We start from the raw sequence: 25,834 nt of genomic DNA on the forward strand, positions 1-25,834 counted from the left end.
TGAAGAAATATTATTATAAAACTCCTTGGATGTTTTAAAAGCTTATTTGTTTCTATAAGCACTTGTTCTTACCTCCTACCACATTTTGCATTTTAAGAAACACAGATACAAAGAAGCAGTGTGAAAATCACCTAAAACAGAAAGATGGATGGACAAGTTAGCTTTGAATTACGTCAACTAATGACACATCAGAGCTGAAACATTTTATAGCAAACTCTTAGAATATAGTCCTTTTTATTGCCTCTCTCATGTGTAGATGCTCAATCATCTTATGTCAATAATTAGTGGTCAAGTATAAACACTTGAGTTTTTGAAGAACTATTCAAACACAATGTAAATTTATCAATACATTGCATTTCTAACTTGATGATAACTCCAACAATAGATATTCCTAGGATTTTTATCAGAATCAATTTTCAGAACATAAGTGAAACACTCTTTTAACTGAGAAAAAATATTACTTATCTGAAGAGTTAGTTCAGAATTTTCTGCAATGGTTCATGTTAATTTTCATGTAAATGCTATTATTGTATCCTAAGCATGGCAAAAATTGCTTTCTTTTTATGAACAAACAAAACTCATTATTTAGTCAGTTTTGAAGTAGCACAAACATTATTGTGAGATATTTTTTTAGGTGCAGAAGTTATTTTCTGCATTTTCTATATCTACTCTAAAAATATAATACATTTTGAAGCCTTCCAAAGTCAATATGTTAAATGAATTTCTTTGTTATTTCATTTAAATTCTAGACAGAAAGGTTTTTTGTATACTTGCTTTGACTTCAATTTTCCATGTAAAATATTAACGTAACTGAAAATGAAACACATATTATATATTAATAAACCTACATGTACAGGCAACATTTGCATAAGATAATTTAAAATCAAGAACTGTCATCCAATTTATAATCTTAATGAACAATATAAGCAGTTTAGGAGGTGAAAAGGGATATGGGAGGTTGTGTGGCTATAAAAGATGTACAAAAATAGACATGAAATCTTAAGGTTCTTAAATAATTCAAAGTTGACTTTTATTTAGAATGTATATAAAATCTGTGGACATTATGCATAAGTAAGTGAGTTACATATGTGTGCTGTATTTATGGCACAGTTGGCATGCCCAAGACATTATTTCCTTTTCTTTTTTTCTTTTTCTCTTGGTTTGCGTGGTATTTTTACTATTATTCTTCATTTCTGCAAAAGCTTGAGTTTTGTATAATGGTGATGAATTGATTTGAAAATCCTATATATACTGACCAGAGATTTGAGACTAGAATAGCATCTCTAAGAACAGATGGCCATTTAGTTCATCTCCTTGGTGATAAACTCTAATAATTCAGATCAAGAGACAATGGTAGGAGAAATACAATGGCTTCAGCTACCTGGATCATCTACCATGTATTATCTTCAGATGAAACACAAGATTTCATCATAGGTGATGACAGTAAAATATAAGCGGTAACAACTTTGAGTTTTCAATGTATATTTAAATTTTTTGAGTTTTTATTATTTATTTAAACTGTGTTTCGATTAGTCAGTTACTCACTACAAGAAAATTATTACAAACTTAGCATATCCTACAAAGTTCATGTTAAGCCCTACTCCATAATGTGAGTATATTTGGAGACAAGGCTTTAAAGGAGGTAGGTAAGTCAAATGATGCCATAAGGGTGGGACTCTAAACTAGTAGACCTAGTGTCTTCCAGAACAGTGAAAATCTAGGTTTTTATTGTTTAAGCCACCCAGTCTCTCTTACCCTATTAATGGCATAATGAGCTGACTAATTCAAAGAACAGCACCAGAATCCTGTTACTACTCACACTTTACATGCATGAAAATAAGCCTGTGAGAAATGAGTTAATTTTCTTTACACATACTCAGGAGCTGACCAGGTATACCTTGAGTCCATGTTGTTTCATTGTCATGACCATAAATTCATTTGCTTTACAAGCCTCTCTCAGGTAGGAAAGGGTATATAGTGGTACATTTTCTTTGTTAATTATGTAACAGGTTACTTTCTTGCTCACAAAGTTTTCTATTATTACCTAAAAATCAGGAAAATTAGAAAGTAAACTTGACCTTCTTTGGTAACTGCTGGTATAGTAGAGTTTGTTTAGTCAGCAGTGTAATATTACCACTGTGCACATCAATAAGACTTTTTAATGCACCAGCTAGTTAATGACGCTGATGTAATTTAGAAATAGTGAGTTTTACATTCATAGTTATTAAGTGCTTATGTAAAACAGTTTCAGAAGATCTTAGTATTTTTCAAATACTTATTCAGTTAGAAATATTTCAGTTTCAATGAGTAGCAATTCATTGCATTTATATTCTGCACGAGCTGGTATTAAATAAGAGTTAATTAGGTATTTCAGAATCTCTGAGAGCATGAGCCCTTGCGAAATCCATGTCAAATGAAAGTGTCTTGCAGCAACTATGTCTTATTCAACATTAATAAAATGCAGCAGTTTATTGGTGAGGTTATTTATCATTAATAAAAATCATTAAGGAAAAGGAAGGGCATACTTAGAATGGGTTCTTAGATGTTTATTTTCTATTGTGCAATGATCGCTTATTAATAAAAACAATACATTTTAAATTCTGAAAATTCTCGGAAAAGTAAGAAACATTCCACTGTTTTATTACCAGATAAATAATAATTTTCAAGCACTTCCAACTGCCAATTATTGATGATATATGATGCCTTCCACACTTGTCTTCATAGATATAAACGTCGGATACCACTGACATAGATCTCTTGCTGTTAAAGCCATCATTTCATCATACACTTTATAAACTCTTCTTCCTTAAGAACATGGAATTCAAATTGCCTTTTTTGTGTGTGTTTGATTCTCACAAATCACATGAAGGAAAAGTCACTGTCTTCAATCCTCCCATCCCAGAAATTATATAATAAGTATAACAGAATTATAAAATGACAATTTTGTAATAATCTGTATGAAAGTAAGAGATTTCTAAACCATTATCATATTTTCCAATTTATAGAGCCTTATTACTGTTTGTACTTTACTTCTTTAAATGATATAAATCCCAGAACCCACTTCCTTTCCTTTCTCATGGTTAAAAACGTAAATACTTCATATCTCTGCATCTATGTTAACTTCTCTGAATTATCAACCAATACTACCTACATTGTTTTTTAATTTTTCTAAAATGTTATTATCAAACATAAAAAAGTTTCATTTTTACATTTTATAATTTTTTAATGTGACAAAAGCAGTTTTTGAAAGCTTGGGATACGTCTGAGAGAAGGAAAGTTATCATAGTTTTAGTCTGCATTCTGTGCATGTGTGGAATGTAGACATTTCTCTGTCTGTCAGGGAGCCAGCTCCCTAAACCTATTGTAATAACCCCCGAAGAGCATCTTGGAAGAGAGCTCATCATAAAGGAAGTGTTGGCAGCAAAGGCAGTCCTAAGAGGAAAGTTTATAGCCATGAGGGCATCTATCAAAAGGACAGAAAGATCTCAAATCATTGACCTAACACTACAGCTGAAACTCCTACAAAAACAAGAACAAACAAATCCCAAAACAAGCAGAAGGAAAGAAATAATTAAGATAAGGGCTGATATCTACGAAATAGAAACAACAACAACAAAAAAATACAAAGAATCAATGAAACAAAAAGCTGGTCCTTTGAAAAAATAAATAAGATTGGCAGCTTACTGTCGATTAGTACACTAAAGCTCCCTGTTTATACCTTTGAAACCTTCTTGTCTGATACCTTGTTCTGTTTTCTCCTTCCAGTCTGTGTATTTGTTTTTCCCATTTCTTTAACTTCTTGCTTTCCATCTCAGCTCACCCTTCCATTCTAAATATTACCATTGTTATTATTACAAGCTAGAAAATACTTAATTGCACACAGTACAGGGACAGTAACAACACCAAAGGCAATGATGGGAAGACAGAAAAAACAGGGAAACCAGTTTCCCCACAGCAAAAAATTAGTACAGGAACCAGAGCAGAATGAAGAAAACAGGTACTCAGATCCAGACTCCAACAAAATGAAGATAAACTATGCCAAAGGACCCAATGAAGCCAACAAGAATAATTTAAAAGAAGACCTACTACAGGTACTCAATGAGAATTTTATAGAGCTGATACTGGATAGGGTCAACCAAAATGTACAGGAGACACTCAAGAAATTCCAAGACAACAAAAATAGAGAATTTGAAAAAGCAAAAGAAGAAATAAAGGAAACCATAGAAGCACTGTATAAACACCAAAGTGAAACAGAGAACACGATGAATAAACAGATAAATGAACTAGGACAATAATAGACAACATTAAAGAAGAAACCAGCCAGGATATGGAAAACCTCAGAAAAAAGAATGAAACAGAACCACGAAACAAAACGGAAGGCCAACCCAGCAGAATAGAACAAACAGAAGACAGAATCTCAGAACTTAAAGATGAAATGGTAATTAAAGGAAAAACTGAAGAACTATTAATTAAACAACTCAAGACCTATGAAAAGAAAATGCAAGAACTCACCGACTCCATCAAAAGACCAAACTTGAGAATCATGGGCATCGAAGAAGGAGAAGAGGTGCAAGCGAAGGGAATGAGTAATATATTTAACAAAATAATAATGGAAAATTTCCCAAATCTAGAGAAAGATATTCCCATACAGATGCAAGAGGCCTCCAGGACACCAAACAGACCAGATCAAAATAGAACTACCCCATGACATATCATCATTAAAACAACAAGTTCAGAAACTATGGAAAGAATATTGAAGGCTGTGAGAGAGAAAAAGCAAGTAACATACAAAGGTAAAACCATCAAAATCACAGCAGACTTCTCAGCAGAAACATTAAAAGCAAGAAGAGCGTGGGGTGAGATCTTTCAGGCACTGAATGAAAATAATTTCAACCCCAGGATACGCTACCCAGCAAAACTATCTTTAAAATGGATGGAGCAATAAAAGTCTTCCATGATTAGCAGAAACTAAAAGAATATGTGACCACAAAACCACCACTACAAAGGATTCTTCAAGGAATTCTACACACAGAAGGTGAAACACAACTTAACCATGAAAAGACAGGCAGCACCAAACCACAGGAAAAGAAAAAGCAAGACAGTAGAGAGTAACCTTAACTTTGGTACACACAATCAAACCTATAAACAACTAAAACAACTAAATGACAGGAATCACCACATACCTATCTGTACTAACGCTTAATGTTAATGGACTTAATTTACCCATCAAAAGGCACCGTTGATGAAATGGATTATAAAGGAAGATCCAACAATTTGTTGCTTACAAGAGACCCATCTCACCAACAGAAGTAAGCATAGGCTAAGGATGAAAGGCTGGAAGAAGATTTACCAAGCCAATGGTCCCCGAAAACAGGCAGGAGTAGCAATACTTATCTCTGACAAAGTAGACTTCAAACCTACATTGATCAAATGAGATAAAGAAGGATATTCCATGCTAAAAAAAGGGGAAATAGACCAAAAGGAAATAATAATTGTCAACCTATATGCACCCAATGTCAATGCACCCAATTTCATCAAACATACCCTGAAAGACCTAAAAGCATATATAAATGCCAATACAGTGGTTGTGGGAGACTTTAACACCCCATTATCATCAATAGATAGGTCATCCAAACAAAAAATCAATAAAGAAAACCAAGATCTAAAATATACAATAGATCAAATGGACCTACTTGATGTGTACAGAACATTTCATCCAACTTCTACACAATATACATTCTTCTCAGCAGCCCATGGAACCTTCTCCAAAATAGATCATATCCTAGGGCACAAAGGAAGTCTCAGCAAATATAAGAAAATAGAAATTATACCATGCATACTATCTGATCACAATGCAGTAAAAGTGGAACTCAACAACAAAAGTAAAGTCAAAAAGCATGCAAACAGCTGGAAACTAAATAACTCATTACTTAATGAACAATGGATCATCGATGAAATAAAAGAGGAAATTAAAAAGTTCCTGGAGGTCAACGAAAATGAAAACACATCCTACTGTAACCTATGGGACACAGCTAAGGCAGTCCTGAGAGGAAAGTTTATAGCCATGAGTGCATATATTAAAAAGATTGAAAGATCCCAAATCAATGACCTAATGCTACATCTCAAACTCCTAGAAAAACAAGAACAAGCAAATCCCAAAACAAATAGAAGGAGAGAAATAATAAAAATAAGACCTAAAATCAACGAAATAGAAACCAAAAAAACCATACAAAGAATTAATGAAACAAAAAGTTGGTTCTTGAAAAAATAAACAAGATTGATAGACCCCTGGCAAACCTGACTAAAATGAGGAGAGAAAAAACCCAAATCAGTAAAATCAGAAACTCAAAAGGTGGATAACAACAAACACCATGGAAATTCAGGAAATCATCAGAGACTACTTTGAGAGCATATAATCTAATAAATTTGAAAATCTAAAAGAAATGGACAGGTTTCGAGAAACTTACAACCACCTAAAACTGAACCAAGAGGATATTAATCACCTGAATAGAGCTATAACACAAAAATGAATTGAAGCTGCCATCAAGAGCCTCCCAAAAAAAGAAAAGTCCAGGACCTGACAGATTCACTGCTGAATTCTATCAGACATTTAAAGAAGAGCTCATATCAACTCTCCTTAAACTGTTCCATGAAATAGAACAGGAAGGAACACTGCCTAACTCATTTTATAAAACCAATATTACTCTCATCCCAAAATTAGACAACGACACCTCCAAAAAGGAAAACTACAGGCCAATTTCCCTAATGAACATCGATGCAAAAAGCCTCAATAAAATAATGGCAAACCAAATCCAACGATACATCAGAAAGATCATTCACCACTACCAAGTTGGCTTCATCCCAGGGATGCAGGGGTGGTTCAACATATGCAAATCTATAAATGTAATACAGTACATAAATAAAAGCAAAGACAAAAATGACTTGATCATTTCAATAGGTGCAGAAAAAGCCTTTGACAAGATCCAACACCTCTTCATGATAAAAGATCTAAGAAAAATAGGAATAGAAGATTGTACCTTAACATTTTAAAGGCTATATATGACAAACATATAGCCAACATCATACTTAACAGTGAAAAACTGAAACCATCCCCCTAAAATTAGGAATGAGACAAGGGTGCCCACTATCCACACTCCTATTCAGCATAGTACTGGAATTTCTAGCCAGAGCAATTAGGCAAGAAGAAGACATAAAAGGAATATAAATAGGTAAAGAAACTGTCAAAATATCCTTCTTTGCAGATGATATGATCCTATGCATTAAAGACCCAAAAAACTATTAGACACCCTAAACAGCTACAGTAAGGTGGCAGGATACAAAATCAACCTGAAAAAAATCATTAGCTTTTCTATACACCAACAATGAACAAACTGAAAAGGAATACATGGAAACTATTCCATTCACAATAGCCTCAAAAAAAATCAAATACTTAGGAGTAAATTTAACAAAAGATGCAAATGACCTCTACAAGGAGAATTGATCGAGGAAGACTACAGAAGATGGAAAGCTCTCCCATGCTCATGGATCCGTAGAATCAACTTAGTAAAAATGGCTATACTACCGAAAGCAATCTACATGTTTAATGCAATTCCCATCAAAATCCCAATGACTTTCATCACAGAGATTGAAAAGTCTACCCTAAAGTTCATTTGGAAACAAAAGAGACCACAAATAGCCAAGGCAATACTCAGCAAAAAGAGCAATGCTGGAGGTATCACAATATCTGACTTCAAACTATATTACAAAGCAATAGCATCAAAAACAGCATGGTACTGGCACAAAAACAGACATGCAGACCAGTGGAACAGAATAGAGGACCCAGATATGAATCCACACAACTATACCCACCTCATTTTTGACAAAGGTGCCAAAAATATACCATGGAGAAAAGACAGCCTCTTCAACAAATGTTGCTGGGAAAAGTGGTTATCTGTCTGCAAGAATCTGAAACTAGATCTGTGTCTATCACCCTGTACTAGTATCAACTCAAAACGGATCAAGGACCTAAATATCAGACCTGAAACTCTGAAGTTACTACAGGAAGGAGCAGGAAACACTTTGGAACAAATAGGCATAGGAGAAGACTTGCTCAATAGAACCCCAGCAGCTCAGCAACTAAGAGAAAGGATGAATAAATGGGACTTCATAAAATTAAAAATCTTCTGCACAACAAAAGAAGTGGTCTCTAAACTGAAAAGACCACCCACAGAGTGGGAAAAAATATTTGCCAGCTATACATAAAACAAGTGACTGATAACCAGAATATACATGGAACTTAAGAAGCTAAACTCTCCTAAAATCAATGAACCAATTGAGAAATGGGCAACTGAACTAAACAGAACTTTTTCAAAGGAAGAAATTCAAATGGGCAAAAAACAAATGAAAAACTGCTCACCATCTCTGGCCATAAAGGAAATTCATGTCAAAATCATACTAAGATTCCACCTCACCCCTGTTAGAATAGCCATCATCAAAACACCACCACCAACAAGTGTTGGCAAGGATGTGGGGAAAAAGGAACCTTCTTACACTGTTGGTGGGAATCTAATCTGGTGCAACCACTCTGGAAAAAAATTTGGAGGCTTCTTAAAAAATCTAAACATAGATCTGGCATATGATCCAGCAATCTCACTCCTGGGGATATACTCAAAGGAAAACAACACAGGTTACTCCAGAGGCACCTGCACACCCATGTTTATTGCAGCACTATTCACAATAGCCAAGTTACAGAAACAACCAAGATGCCCCACTACTGACGAATTGATCAAGAAAATGTTGTACTTGTACACAATGGAATTTTACTCAGCCATGAAGAAAAATGAAGTCTTATCATTTGCAGGTAAATGGATGGAACTGGAAAACATCATTCTGAGTAAGGTCAGCCAGGCTCAGAATACAAAAAATATGCAGACTTTAGATCTAGGGCAAATGCAGCAATGTGGTTGGACTTGGATCACAAGAAAAGGGGAGAGCACATATGGGAGATATAGGAATAGGTAGAAAACCCAAAACATGAAAGCATTTGATATCCCCACTCCAGAGGAGCTAATACAGAAACCTTAAAACGACAGGTTATCATGAGCAGGGGATCAGGAACCAGTGTAAAGATCAGAGTTGAATCAACATGGGTCGTAACACATGGGTACATGAAAGCAATAGTAGGAATCTTTCTGTATAGCTATCCTTAACTCAACTAGTAAAAATGCTTTGTCTTTCTTATTATGCATATGTCTTTTCTTCAACAAAATCAGTGATAAGGGCAGAACAGGACCTGCCTGAAACTGAGGGGGGAAAGGGGGAAAAGGTGAGGAAGAGTAGGGGAGGGGGCAGGGTGGAGAAATGACCCAAACGATGTATTGAACAAAAGTAAATAAGTAAAATAAATAAATAAATTTTAAAAAGATAATTAAAAAAAAAAAGGAAGTGTTGGTCAGTCATACTCGGCTTAGTAAAAAGGCTTTCGTTAGCAGCCAAGGGCAGCAATTCTGAGTACAGAGTGATGTTCATCACTCATATTTATCTTTGAACATAGCCCCCCATTGACTTCTGTCTGGGTCCTATTAGAGAAAGAGAGTCATAAGGAAAAAATAGAATATGAGCTATTTTACAATTAACACTCTTGAATGATACTGTGATGTCAGGTACATTGTTATGTCTGTAAAAGGAAAAAGATAAAAGTTTTGTCCTCATTTGTGTAGATAATGCAAAGTAGAATAATTGACAAAAGTACTTAGGAAAGAACACCATGAATTCTGCCCACCACAAAGACTTTGACCCATTGATAGCAGTAAGATACAAAGTGTATGGTATTGTCCAGTATCAAAGTTTTGTCCATGAGAACCACGAGCAGCACACAAGTGCTAGTCCAGAAGGGGATGGACATGGTGGTAAGCTTGCATGCAACAGCCAAGAGGATTTGCATTGACTATGCAGGTGACATATTATTGAGGAAAGTCATTGGGATGTTATGTCAATTTGTTTGAGCCATGGTGCCCAGATATTTAGGCAGACAGTATTCTGGATATGTTTTGCAAGGGGTTAACATTTAAGTTAGTGGACTTCAAATAAAGCACATTGTCCTTGATGATGTGACTGGGTCTCATCCAGTCAGTTCAGAATTTGAATAGAACAAATTCTGACTTCCCTTGATCAAGAAGGAATTATGCCAGATGACTACTTTTGGACTAGAACTGCACCACTTTTTGAATCTCCAACCAGCTCATTGATTTTAGTTTATACTACTTCAATGTGTTTGTAGCTCCCTGCAGATGAGAATCATATGACACAATTTCTTAAAGCAAATATCTCTATACATAGATAAGAATACAGGGGCGGACAGAGACCGAGACGTGGACATAGACATAGACTGTTATGGCTTGAATATGAAATGTACTCCCAGATATTCATGTGTTAAACAATTGGTCCCCAGTTCCCTCCTCCCTTTCTGTTTCTCTCCCTCTCTCTCTTGCCTACCATGAGGTAGAGATCTCTTTCTCCCACCTTCTCTTTCTCTCTTTTCTACCATGAGGTGAAGAAACTCCTATACCACAAACTTCATCACCAGAATGTTCTGCTCATGTGCATGAAGCCATGCACCCATGGCCTGAACCTTGTGAAACTGTGAGCCCAAATAAATCCTTGCTCCTTTTAAGTTGTTCTATCAGATATTTTTTTCACTGTTACTAATACATAGTCATAGTCATAGACAAAAAAACATACACATGCCTACCCACACTTACACACATATACATATGTACACAAACATCCTACTGGCTCTATTTCTCTGGAGAATTCTGACTAAGGCACTTTGTTGGTCATGTTAGGCAAAATAAAAGCTTACAAAAAATTGCCTTATCCTAGAACCTATGGATATGTCAAAAGGGACTTTGCAGATATTATTAAATTGAGGATAATGAAATGAGAAGATTATCTTGTATTTCTCAGACAGACCCAATGGAATCACAGGAGTCCTCATAAACAGGAGAATTAGTCAGAGAAGGAGATGTGAATATTGGCATTAGGATTTAAGTAAAAATGATAATAAGAAAGTCTACAATCAAACAATATTTTTATCAACTTTATTATGCTGATTTATATATCCCTAAATCCTGTTACTTAGTATATACCATATTGATCCATTGATTATTAATGAATAAGATTATCAAAATACATGGAAGGCTATCAGAAAGAAAAATGGCTTCAAGAAAAGATGCAGAAATTTAATAGGTAGGAATAATAATGAAAAATCAATAAGGGTTACTGAATAAATTTGTAGATCTCTTTGAAGGTTTTGGAAATATTTGAATATATTATCCAAAATTTTCTTCGCATTAAATTTGTGATTTATTGCTACTTTTCCAATACCTGACTACATATATAGAAATAAAGACTCTGTTATTTTAAATATATGTTTAATTAAAAATAGGGCCTCTTGGTTCACAGCACACCATGTGCTCAAGTATACAGTAACTGCCTGCATATCTAGTCTATATTTGTCTCATAGATACCTTGTACAGTTGAACCACTATTATCTGTGAATTAATCAATATCATCTTAGATGGAAATAAGCAATAAACAAGTTCTGAAAAACTGAGTACTACCTTGTTTTCCAACAAAATTAAAGTAAGTTTCTAAATGAAAGCCAGAGTGAACTGCTGTCTAAGATAAAAATTAAGAATGTGTGACATCCAACAACTCAACCACTAATATTTAATTAAATGCATCTATTTGATCCTAGGTTTATGAGACACAAAAGAATGTATACGATTTCAAAAAGAGACAAAGATGTTACTCACTAAAAAGTAATAGTAAAACTGCTCATTTTGCTGGACAACTATATTAAAAGGAAGGCTTAATAGTTACAAAATACTTTATATTTAATACGGTTTGAACTGTAAAGGTATATAATAGTCATTAAAATGGCAGTGACACATCAAGGACCAAATGTGAAACATATACAAATACAATACATTGCATGAGTGCATCAAATAGTATTTTCATTTCTAAACTGAGCTATCTTCTTTCTCTATAAAAATGAAAGGTAGAGGGCTGGAATGTAGGTCAGTGGTACAGTGCTTGCCTAGTATGTGGGAGACCCTGAGTTTGATTCTCAGCACCAAAAAAGGAAAAAAAATGAAGGGTAGAAAATGTACATGCAATATATAATGTGTGGACTCTGCAGTATTTCTCAACACAATGGACCTAAGACTCTATAAGCATTAAAATTCTCATTTTAGTGGCATAAATTAACAGCATTTGTGAATATGAAATCATTTATATGATTGACATATAAATGATTTCATATATAAAAATGCAAATCCATCCGGAGTTTAACACCAAGACGGAGTCTAATAGGATTTTTTTGCTCTCTAACTGTTGTTGTTTGGCATGCTAAAAGAAACTCAGTCATGTCGTGTAGATAAAGCTAGCAGCTATTTTCATTTTGTTTCAAAGGTTAGACTATTTCAAAGATAATTTATGTGAATCCGGGAATGTTCTGAAGCTTAGTTACCCTGCAGTGACTGAGGAGTTATCAAAGACATTTTCAGTTTTCTACTGCCTTTAACATTTTTCATGTTCACATTCTTGTAGAAGGAAACTTTAACCCCATTTGCTTGTCAATTTTAGAGGCTATTCATATAATTTTAAATAAAGATGCAAAGCAATATATTTAATAGTATTCTTGACCTTTAAGATTTAAAAATGTTAGGGATGAACTGGAATGGAGATTGTGGAATTGTTGGATTTATTAAGGCTAAATTAAACATTCAGGCTGAAAGTATAATTATTTCAAATAATACTAAATTTTTAAAAAAATGTTTTCAGCCAAATGATAGTCTCAGAACTGACCTTTCCTTCCTTTCTTCCCTTCTTATCTCCTCCATTTTCCCTCCCTCACTCCGTACCTTTCTCCCTCCCTCATTCCCTGCCTCTCTTCTTCCTTCCTTCCTTCCTTTCTTCCTTCCTTCCTTCTTTTCTTCTGTTTCCCTTCCTTCCTTCCCTCCTCCCTCCTTCCCTATTTCCTTCTTTTGTCCCTGTCTTCTCCTCTAACCTTTTTCTTGTAAGTTAAATCAATATATTATACTAATGTGTCATAACATTAATATGAATATAAATTCTATAGTTTTATCACTTATGTGAATATTGGTATACTTTAACAATTTTTCCCCCTTGGGAGTCAGGGGGAAGAATGGACCCATGAAATTATGGGGAAATGCCATTCTCCTTTGAGTTTTATTTTGAAATAACAAAAATTATGACAATATTGGAAGAAAATGTTTGAAGCAAATAAGTTTTTTTTTTGGACATTTTCTCAACTTTGTGTAAGTATAAACTATGGCAAACTGATGACTTATTCCACTGGCTTTCCATTTTTTTTCAGGCACTGAAAACAATCTCTTTGCCATCTGACATATATAACCGTATGTCCTTGCTAGCATTTACTTATCACCCCTCCAAGTTACCCATACACTTATACATGCAGTCTTTCAGTTGGGATTTTTATTCATGCAAAAAAATCTTCCAAATAATGGTGACTAAAACAAGATAGTGTTTGGTTTTGTTTTTGTTTCAAATAATAAGACATCTAAGTGTTGGGAATTCAGAGCAGAAGTACCAGCTCAAAGATGTCAGGGCCTGGGAGGGGGACTAGGGAGTAGTGAAGAGGTCTGGTAGAGATGAACCAATTTGGGTTGCAATACAAATATCCATGGAAACAACACAATGGATCTCCCTGTATAGCTATCTTTATCTCAAAGTAGCAAAAATACCATGTTCTTCTTATTATCTTTTATGTTTTTTCTCCTACAAAATAGGAGAACAGGAGGGTGGAACAGGTTCTGCCTAGAGGTGGGAGAAGTGGGTGGCATGTGGGGAGGGAGAAGTTGGCTCAAATAATGTATACACATGTAAATAGATGTAAAAATGATACTTGTTGAAACTGTTCCAGGAATCAGGGTTGGGTGGATGAAAGAGAGCAGGGGAGAGGGTGAATTCGAGTATCATATATTTGATACATTATAAGAACTTTTGCAAATACTCCAATGTATTTTCACCTCTCACAACAACAACAGTATAATACTACTACTACTACTAATATGTCAGGACCAAAGTTCCCTGGTTGTTTATATCATTTTGTTTCAGAATTAGCTCATAGATGGCTGTTGGAATAAGATTCATGATGTGAAAACAGGGGTTTTTGAGAAATGTGGCATTTCTGTTTATATCTCCTTGCTCATAAAATGTGCTCACTCTTGCATAAATACACAAAAGGAAAAAAATGAAAACACAAATACCATAATCATTCAAAATGGTGTCCATGAAACACAGATGGGGAAACAGTGAACCTAAACAAATAAAAAGACTGGCATCCTGACACCTAATTAGCATGTAGAGATTATTCTAATTCCAAACTGGAGGCAACAAATTCATTGAAAGATGTTTTTGGAAAAATAAAGTATAATGTCTTATAAAATGTAAAATGCTCTACTTATGAAAGGAGAGTCTTCTAACTAGATATAACATCACAAAGGCAATCAAAATGGACAAAAATGTTTTAAAAATGCAAAGACTGTATTAGGCAAAGTATAACATTATACAATTTTGTGCAAATCAAGGACTATAACACAAACATTGTTACAAAAATGTAAAACTAAGCCTGTGCTATTTGAGACACTGAGAAAGAATCAACATATTCCAAGAATCCATGTCTAGAATATTTTTAATTCTATGTAATTATCTTTAAATATTTTAACAAAACTTTAGCTTATCATTTTCATTTAGTTTAACCATTTTCTTTGGGAATTTATTTTTCTAGAAGCTATTATTTTTCATGATAAAGTGCCCATTTCTGTGAATTGCTCTTGGGCACTAGTTTTACAGAGACACAAATTATATGTGCTTCTTTTAAAAGCTAAAATAAATATTGCAATTTTAGTTAACTATTTCAGTTAAATGAGTAAACATTTTATAATTTGGACTACACACCTTTGCTATATACATTTTCACACATAGTGATCAGTATAAACGAGGCCATAAGAAAGCTGTTATCATTAAAATACACAAAATATTTGCACTGAACATTATTATATTATGAATAAATAATATGAAGTATTTGTATAGTTGAATACTATTACATAAGTGAAAATGAATTCATTACTTCTACACATATCACCATAGATGAATTTCCAAGAAAATTACGTGAAAATATGTCACAGAAAAACCGATATGACATATTTCAATTTTTATAATCATAAGAATTATAACCAGGTTTATTTGTTAATCCTAGTTCCTGTTCCACAGTACCTGAAATATTATAGCTTTCTTTTCTTTTCTTTTCTTTTCCCTTAGTACTGGGTTTGAACCCAGGGTCCACACCTCAAAGCACTCTATTATTCCTTTTCGAAATAGGGTCTCATGAACTATTTGTGTCTGGCTGGTTTCAGACAGTGATCCTCTTGATCTTTGCATCCTGAGTAGCTAGGATTATAGGCATGCACGACTGGCACCCGGCTCTATTATAGCTTTCTGCTACTCCTTAAATTACAAGCCAAGCTTTCAAACATCAATTTCTCTGTTCACCTTTATTTTTTGTCAAATACAGTGAATAAAAGTGACTTCTAAATAGGTTTATTGCTGTACTAATTGATATAAGTTCTTTTCCATGACCAAATTAAAAAACTTTCATTAAAGGTAAAACTTTGTATGGCTCTAAACATAATGTCTTGGGAATATGCATATGGTAAACTAAATTATGACCCCGAAAGTGTATATAGGTCCTAATAACTGGGCCTGTGAGAGTTAATTTATAGGAAAAATAGACATTAAAGTTGTGATTAAGTTGATGAGAGTTTATTCTGAATTATCCTGGTGGGCACTACATATAATCATAAATCTCCATAAAGGCAGAGGGAGATTTGACTACTGAAATATAAGACAAAGTGATAACTAAAGCCATGTTTTGCTCTTTGAAGAAGAAATAGACCATACATACTGAGGGAAAATCAAGAAAAGACAAGGAAAAATATGGCTCTAGATTCCTCAGAAAGAACATGATATTAGAAACACCTAGTGGACATTATTTCAGACATGTGACTTACGGCATCATAAAAGATTAAAATGTGTGCTGTAATCCAAAAAAATTATGTACTTTTTACAGTAGCATTAATATTTTAATTGTTTTTTGGGCCAGATGCAGTGTTGCATGCTTGTAATCCCAAGGTGGAAAGTGGAGATAAGAGGACTATGGTTACAGTCCAGCCCTAGACACCCAAAACACTATGTTAAAAAAAAAAAAAAAACTAAAGCAAAAAGGGCTGGGAACATGGTTCAAATACTAGAGTGCCCAAACCAACCAAAACCATCCAAGAATAGATGGATAAATACATATAGATAGAAAATGATATTTCATTATTTTGTTCCTATTATCTATGATATTTTGGGTATTTCATTATTTTGTTCTTATTGTCTGTTATATTTTGGGTATTATTAAAATTTGTACCCATTTTTTTCTGGTTAATATGTTACTGGTTTATTTTTAATGTTAGTTTTTTTCCAGATATCTTAAAACTTTTTTGCATTAAATGCAAAGAAAGAATTCACTTAAATGTAGTAAGCCACAACTATCAGAACTAAGTTTCTTCTTTCCGATCTCACTTTTCAGATTCTCTTAATCCAAACCAAAAACTATATTTTTATTTGTTCTTTTACTATTGTGCTGAGTGGGGCTACATTATGGCATTTACAAAAGTTTGTACAATATATTAAATACATGTTACTTGAATTCACTCCCTCAATTGTTCTCCTTCATCCCACTTTCCCCTATTCCTGGAAGGACATAATGAAGGAAATATATATTAGAAAAGACAAATAATTCACATAACTGTGACTCCAGCATTTCAACGGCAAGTTGTCACATGTTAAAAACTGGCAGTATTTAAAGCTAATTGGGACAGATTTTAATGTGTAATAATTTTATGTATGTATCCATATCATTATATATATTTCTATATACATAATAGTGTTTCATGGTCATACATTCTTTTAATAATTATTTAGAACCTACTGTGTAAAATAAATTTTAAAAGGCATTAACAAATACATGAATGCATATGCCTCCTGCTGAGTGGAAGGGCCTATATAGAATCCAAATGTAAGGAAGTAAATTGCAATACAGTAAATTGCAATGTGATAAAAGAAACACATGCGCAATAGTATGGTAATGAAACCTACTGGTTTCTAGGTAAAAGTAGAGACACTCTGGTAAATCAATTATTAAGCAGGTAACCATGCGTGAATTCTTATAAATAGCTACCCATTTTATTTATTCCATTTTTGACTCTTTACATTTGTTGTCCAGAAAATGTAAATTTTTGTTTTTTTATTCATGTCCAGACAATAACACAATAATAGTTTTTAAAAAATTTTTAAATAACCTTTTGTCTACATGATTCCAAGCAATTTGCAGCCTGATTTTGGTTTCCATTGACTTAATGAATTATTTCTAAAGGTGGTAGATATGGGTATGAGTTAATTTAAAATACATCTTGAAGAAATATTCCATTTAATAAGAATATATCACATCCCCTTTCCATACTTATAAGTCTGCAAGGAGTTCAAGGAAAAAGATGTAACCATTAGGTGGTAGAAGTTCATATAAACATTATTGGGCAATACTTTGACAGGCTTAACTTTTAGGCAAGGTCCCTCAAAGAATAGTTTATCCGGATGCTCTCACTTAGGGGTCACTACTCAGAAGAGTACTTGAATAAGGGAATTTGTGTGGGAAGAGCAAAAGACAAATGGGGTTTACAGGTCAAGGTGATGCTACTGGGAAGCATCTTGGGGAGTCTAAGGACCTGAGAGCTTAGAAAGACTGCAGCAGCATCTTGAGTCTTGATATCTCATGGCTTGTATGTTTTGGGTTCTACTGGATATGTGAAGAAAACTTGATATAAATGGCTAAAATTCTGCTTTTTGTTTGTTATTAAAATAATTTGATGTATAAATATTGTGTTTGGTAATGGGAGACTTTTGAGCTATTGGGTCTCAACTTGCAACAAAGAAATAAAATTCCCTTTGGCAAAAAACAGGAGCCATCTTCGACTCATTTATATGATGGCATGCAGACAGAAATGATATTGAAATATTTGTAAAGATCAGTTAAAACTGGTGAAATAATAGGGCAAATTAACATGATTCTACTATTAACTGTCAAACTCAGAGATAGTAGTCTCTGACAATAAATCAAACTAACCACAACTTTAAAAGATTTCATTAGATAGCAAATTCCTAATGAAGATTTTAATCTTAATTTATTAATTCAATAGTTCTATGTGGACATGAAGAATATTTTTATCATATCTTTGCATTCAAAGAAAACATCTTGCATTAAAAATATAGCCAAAAACTTCTTTCTATTAACTTATAAAGAGATATAGATTACAAGAATTTTCTGACTATAGAGTTTAATGTTGAAAAAGTCTCATTTGCTCTATGTGAAATCATTGTGTTAGGATGTACAAATTAAAGAGTATAATTTCCTCTTGAAAGCATCCAGGCCAAATGACAACATTTTATTAATCCACATGTGACATTTTTAAAACATACATGGAAATTTCTCCATCCCATTACTTTATACAATCATTTATACAATCATTGGGGCTTGCAGAGTGGCTAAAGTGGTAGAGCACCTGCCTAGCAAGTGTGAAGCCCTGAGTTCAAACATCAGTACAGCCAAAGTAAATAAATGAATAAATAAATAAATATTGTAAATATTGTATATACTTTTACTATTTTAAAAGAAAATGCTTGCACTTAATGATGAATGAACTTGGTGTTAGGTGGGAATTTAAATCATTCAGTTCAATGGTTCTCTAAGAGGGAGAGAAGACAAGGAGAATGAGGCAATTATTTCTACACTTCCTATTGAATGAGGACCCATTTGAATTTGTTTTCTCATTGCCTTGTTAAAAATTTTTGTGAAATTTTTTTCTTCCAGTGGCTTCCTCCCCAATACCTGGTTATCTGAACATCTAGGGATTTTAAATTTCTACACTTTGGTTCCTATTGTCTTTGTCCTACTCTGGTCATCATTAACATACCATATCCAATACAGTTTTGTTTCCTAAAAATGGTTTAGTTTCCTTAGTTGCTTATTAGTGTCATTGTTAAGAAAAAGAATGAACATATCCATTTTTAATCTTGAAACTGCAGTGCCTGCCTCCTTCCCATCCTTAGCTCTAGACAGTTCAGTCTTTGCACATCCTACATTGAGGGACAACCTACAGTGTGCCTAGTGGTCTGAAACCTATATAGAGTAACTTTGTCTTGCAGCAAACCAACATTTGTGTGTTCTACATGACAGACAGCAGCAAAACAAAGCCTGTCTTCCCATGGGCATTGTGTGCTGAAACCAGCAGAATCCTTGATAAGATCAGAAAGAGAGCACATAAACATATCTTTCCCAGAGTCTGGTTCTGTTTGTGCCTTGCTATCTGAGCCTATAGTCACCTCTGGAGCTTTAACACTAGGTAGTGCTATATGCCAAAGTTTGCATCAATTTTGTCCTAAATTTAGAAACATGAATAATAGGAATTTGGTAGGCAGATTGTTGGTGACTTCAGGTCAATGCAGTACTCCATAGTCATCCACCACTCAGTAAATGACCCCTAATAAACTCAATTACAAATCAAGATGGACTTGTATGAGTCATTCTTTGGGCTGTTGGCACGGTACCACTTCAGAGACAGATGTTTCTTTTACATCTCTCCCGGAAATTCAAACAATACAACCATCATCCATGATCTCATACTTAGCAAATTCAGCTCCTAAAAAAATATTATGTATAATTTGGAGATAAGAAAAATCACAGATTTGTAGAACTAAAAATCCAAGCCAGATGGAGATGAGAGAAAACAGAAAAATGCTCTCAACATTTCAAAGCAAAAATAAGAGATGAATATTCTAATAAATTTTTTTTACTGTATTCCTAGTAATTATTTCAGAGGTCCAAGTCTACCTTCTTGTTCTAGGCGGAAAAGAATAATTGCTTCTTTGTTGATATTCAAATGGCTAAAGTGTTTCTTTTTTATAAAATACATAAAGCTATAAGTTTTCATATTGTGAAAATAGCTATGAAAATTAATGTGCCATATGTCCACTCATGTTGCATGGTACTTGTGGAACTTCATTATGGGAAATGGTATAAGACAGATACCATCTTATTCAGTTTTCCTCATCCTTGTCCTAAAATTTTGCCTTAATAAACCAAAATTCTAATATCCAAAGAAATGAGATTCAAGTCATTCCAAAGGCACCTGCACACCCATGTTTATTGCAGCACTATTCACAATAGCCAAGCTATGGAAGCAGCCAAGATGCCCCACTACTGATTAATAGATTAAGAAAATGTGGTATTTATACACAATGGAATTTTATTCAGCCACAAAGACGAATGAAATTTTGTCATTTGCAAGGAAATGGATGGAACTGGAGAACATCATCTTAAACAAAGTTAGGTGACTCAGAAGGCCAAAAATCACATCCTCCCTCACATGTGGACTTTAGACCTAAAGCAAATGCAGTAATATTGTTGGACATGGGTCACACACTAAGGGCATGGGGGGCAGGGAGGATAGATGGCCCAAGCTATGTATGCCCATATGAATAAATGAATAAACAATAAAAAAAAGCTATAAAAGTCAGGTAGATATTTCATTTATACATTAGGCCTGAAAGACACTATATCAATTTTTATAATGCAATTTCAGAAAACTAGTAAAATAAAATGTCAAAACTGAAAAAAGAAAATAAATTTGGTGGAATAATGACTTTTTAAAAATGTAGTCATTTATTGTCATTCACACCTGGAATCTCAGCGCTCATGAGGCGGACTCTAGTGAGCTGTGTTCTCAAAATAACAAAGGCTAGGGATGTAGACCAGTGGTAGAGTCCTTGGCTGTCATGAGAAAGGCCCTGGAATTGTTTCCCTGACACCACAGATAAAAATGTTAACAACACTTACTCATTTTCATTTCAAACTATTGCTTTTCCTGAGGCTCAAGTTCTCACTTTTGCCTGACCTCAAAAAATGCAATGCCATGGAAATAATTTTTACATACGCTCAATCACATTGCTCTGCAATATCGGAATCTGTGTATCCTCTACATCTAACAAATTTCATCCTTTTGAGATACTTTCTTAATTTTTAAGTGAAGTTTTGCCAGTTCTCTCAACCTTCAACTTTGATCTGCTGAACAAACGAAAATAAGTGATTGGAATTCTGGAATGGATGCCAAAGCAAGATTTAAGAAGAAACATTTGGTCTTATTTTTTTTTCCCAGTTATTTCCATTTTGTGTAGATTGTAGGTATTTTTCTTAGCTTTTACTGCTGAATCATATACAAGGTTCTGTGTTTTAATGTTATTTGGAAAATACATTACACTTATATTGATTTAAATATTCTGAAAATGTGCCATGCAAATGGATACCTTATGGACTGTAGAATCAAACATCAGTCTGAATTTTAAATTTGTCACTTGCTACCTATGTGACATGTACAAATTATTTAAACTCTTTGTGGTTTTCAGTCCTAAACTAAATATTAGTTTTTTACCAAGTGTATCTTGGGAGCATTTGGTTAAATAATACCTGTTAAGGTCATGGAGTAGTTTCTGGCACAGAGTAATCAGCCAGTAATATGCTTTCATATTGTAATACTATTAAAGAAAAGCATCTGTAAGGTATTTAAAGATATTTAATATTTCATTAGTTTGAATTCCTGTTGTTGAAAATGCACACATGTACACATAACAAAATATTATGCAAAAGTTATTTTGAGTTCAATACCCATGCAAAACTGATGAAAAACTAAGCAAAAATGTAAGTGTTTTTGGGCAATCAGTCTGGAAGTAAGCTGGTTGCCCCAAAAATGTTGCTACTATCATAGACAACCAAAAAGATAGAAGGCAGGAACTAGTGGAATTATCCCTACATTTTTTTTTTTTTTGGAAAGTACTGGGATTCGAACTATGGCTTTGGTAGGCAGGTGCTCTACCACTTAAGCCACACCTACAACCTAGCCTCTATTTTTTATGCAATAAAAAATCCACTTGTGATTCATTTATTTTTTTGAAGCCAGTACTGTAGTAACTTTAATAAAGGTATATAATATCTGATTTTAGCAGGTAGTTGAAGAGTTATGTAAAGTATTGTGGTAACGAAATTCTAATATACTGTGATTACACTCATTGTACTGCTACGAATGTGACAATAATAAATTTTACAAGCAGAGAACAAAAAAATATTAAAATGTTAAAGTCGTAATGGGCTTTAGAAATTATGAATTCATTGAATTTCAATGTATGTGGATTGTTTTGAATTAATGCTCATTTGTGTTTGTGTGCCTTTAAGAATATTTAAAATGATTTTTATTTACTAAAACTGTTGAAATATTTTCCTGTCATTTTAATTACATGGAAATTAATGTAAGGGAATAGATCATATCATTTGAAGAGATTTGACAAATACATACACGTTTTTCCCCCATAGTTCTATCAAATTATAAACACTTGTGTGTTATCAGATAGTCTTCCTGCTGCCCCTTATCTGCCAATCATTGTGTCTCCTAGAAGGAACCATTTCTCTGGTTTCTATAATCATACATTAAATTTCCACATTGTAGAACCTAATGGCAACTGTGCAAGATGTCCTTTTATGCCATGCTTTAACAGAAACCTATTTTAGAGGTAACAGCAAAATTACTCAGCATAGTTTATTTAGAGATTCATTCATTCTGATCTGTGTATAAGTAAAATTTTCCTTTTTTGTGACACATTTTGTATATCCATTTTGCTGTTAGATATTTGGGCTACTTCCAGTTTTCAGCTGTTATGAGCAATGCTGCTATGAATAATCATGCACATGAATTTTTGTGGCAGTTTTCTCATTTGTTTAGTGCAAATAGTCCATTCATAATGGCTAAGGAAATTGATTTCCAGGTCATAAGGTGGGGCATGTTTTTCTTTATTAGAAATAACCAGAGAATTTCCAAAGGGATTTCACCGTTTTATTCTCCTAACAACAAGGGATGAAAATCCCGGTCACTGTATATGCATGCTCAATAATATTTGGGGATGTCTTCATTTGATCTACTGGTACACAATGGTATCTTTTAATTTTCTTGTGAATCAATGTTGATACTGAGACGTCTCAAATATTTATCTATTATGAAGTGTCTGATGAAGTCCTTTTCTTTTTTTAAAGGTTTTCTTGTCATTATTTTATTTAGAGGCTTTCCTTACATACTTTTAAAAGATATTTGTTATATATATATATATATTTACACGCATATGTATATACATAATATACATACACACACACATACACCACACACACACACACACATATGTACATATATTTGGAGTTTATCCCAGTCTCATGTCTTTTTAATTTCCTTAGAGTCATGTTTTAACGATGACACGTTTTAAATTTTTTATGTTTATTAATTTTTCTGTGTTTAGTGATTTCTGTATTCTTTAATAAAGTATATTTAATAATTTAATGTCATAAAGATTTTCATTTTTGGAAGATTTACATTTTAACCTTAGGTTTAAGTTCATCCCAAATTGATCTTTTCTAGATGTTGTAGCGATTAAAGTTCATTTTCTCTTTTTTAATATATGGTTATTCTGCTATCATTTATTGAAAAATATTTTGTTTCCACATTAAGTTATTTAATTCTTTTAAAAATGAATTGACTATATCCCTCTGTCAGGTTATCTCTTGACTATTCTGCCTTGAAATAATTTAGGATAAAATTTTAATATTTAATTATTTTTCATTTATGTATTGACTATTTCCATCCTTTTGTTTCTATGTGAATTATACGATTACCTTGTCAGTTGCTACCAAACACTCTGCTGAGATTCTGATTTATTTTCTGGTGTGGCAGCAGACGGATTTGGGAACACTTGGCACCTTAACATGGGACACTCATTTTGCATGAAGTCTTAAGATGCCTTCTTTCTGGCACAATTTGTCTTCAAATCTCAAATGAAAATACAACCTACAATTGTTCAGATCTAATCTGTGAAGGTACAGTCTTGGCCAGGTACTAAAGTTCTCAGCTTTCCAATAGAGAAAGTGTGTGTGTTCAATCGGTTATCTTCCATTTTGGTGTCCCTTTATTGAAACTTCAATTGTGGTCCTTATAGCATGCATGGGGAAGACTGGTATAGTAAGGAGTTTACGTCTGACATGTAAACATAGCTTATTCTAAATCCCAGTTAGGGTTTTAAACACTATCTATGTGGACTAACTTATCCCATTCTATCTCTGTTTTATGCGGTATGTTTTTAATTGATTCTAAAACCATATGATATTAGCATTTTAACTTGCTCCATAAAACATTCAACTCCATGACCTCTGGATTGCTCTTTGGAGAATGTTTTTGTACATTATCTTTCCATTAAGAGAAATTTCAATGTGACAATCACAATGCAGCTTACTAAACAGAAATATTTTAAATTATAAATCAAACTTTCATTAATGTGACAATGTTCACCTTACCAGAAAATGTGACCATTTTGATGACTTGGATTTGTTAATATTTTATTGGCCATTATGTCATTCTTGGTTAGGATTAAGTATAGCATTCTGCTTTGCTGCAATATACTTTCTTGGCTATGTTATAACGAAAATAACTTATTTTAAGTCTGTTTATCATTTTTTGAATTAAATAGTAAATGTTCTTTCTCTCCCACTCATTAGCTTTCTACTTGTACTATTTCTTTTCTTTTATTATTATTAATTTATTCACATGTGCTTGCATTGTTTGGGTCATTGCTCCCCCCTGCCCCCCTCCCTTATCCTCTCCACCCCGCTCTCCCTCGCTTCCAGGCAGAACCTGTTCTGCCGTTATCTCTAATTTTGTTGAAGAGAAGACATAGGCATGAAAAGGAAGAAAGAAAAGTTGGGATTACTCTGGCAATATTTGTGTTTAAGTTGTTTCAACCCAAATCATTTCCATTATATGAAATTTTTGTTATAGTTTGTTATAAGAATACAAGTATACCAAGTTTCTAGTGGGTCCTTCCTTCCTTCATTCCTTCTTTCCTTTGCTTTCCCTCCTTCCTCCTTCCTTTCTATCCTTCCTCCCTCCTTCTCTTTCCCTGTCTTCTTTTTTTTCTTCCCTTCCTTCTTCTCCTTCCTCCTTTCTATCGTTCCTCCGTCCTTTCCTTCCTTCCTCCGTCCCTCTCTGCCTTCCTCCCTTCCTTCCTTCCTTTTCTTTTTCCTTCCCTCCTGTTCCTTCTTTCCTTCTCTCCCTCCCTCCTTCCCTTCCTTTCCTTTCTTCCCTCCCTCTTTCCCTTTTTTCCCGCCTGTCCCTCCCTCCCTTCCTTAATTATTTTCCTCTAAGTCTTTCTAAAACTATATCTCTATGTATATTTCTACGTACAATGAAGTTTATTTTTCAGGTTTGTTTTAGATCCACAGTAAAATTGAACAGAAAGTACAAAGTTCACATATGATTCCTGTTCCCATACAGGCACAGCGTCCCTCAATATCAACACCCCATATTATAGTGGTACAAATGTTATAATCAATGAATTCATATTAGCACATCCCTATCAACCAATATTAATAACTTACACTACTATCCACTCATGGAATTCTATATTCTATGAGTTTTATATTTGAAAATTATATAATGGTTTTTATCCACCATTGTAGAAACACACAGAATAATTTTACATCCGTAAATATCCTCTGTATTCCACATATTCATTACTTCTTCCCATCTAACCTTGGCAACCA

This window comes from Castor canadensis, chromosome 9 (assembly GCF_047511655.1).
Source record: "Castor canadensis chromosome 9, mCasCan1.hap1v2, whole genome shotgun sequence".
Classification (NCBI taxonomy): domain Eukaryota; kingdom Metazoa; phylum Chordata; class Mammalia; order Rodentia; family Castoridae; genus Castor; species Castor canadensis.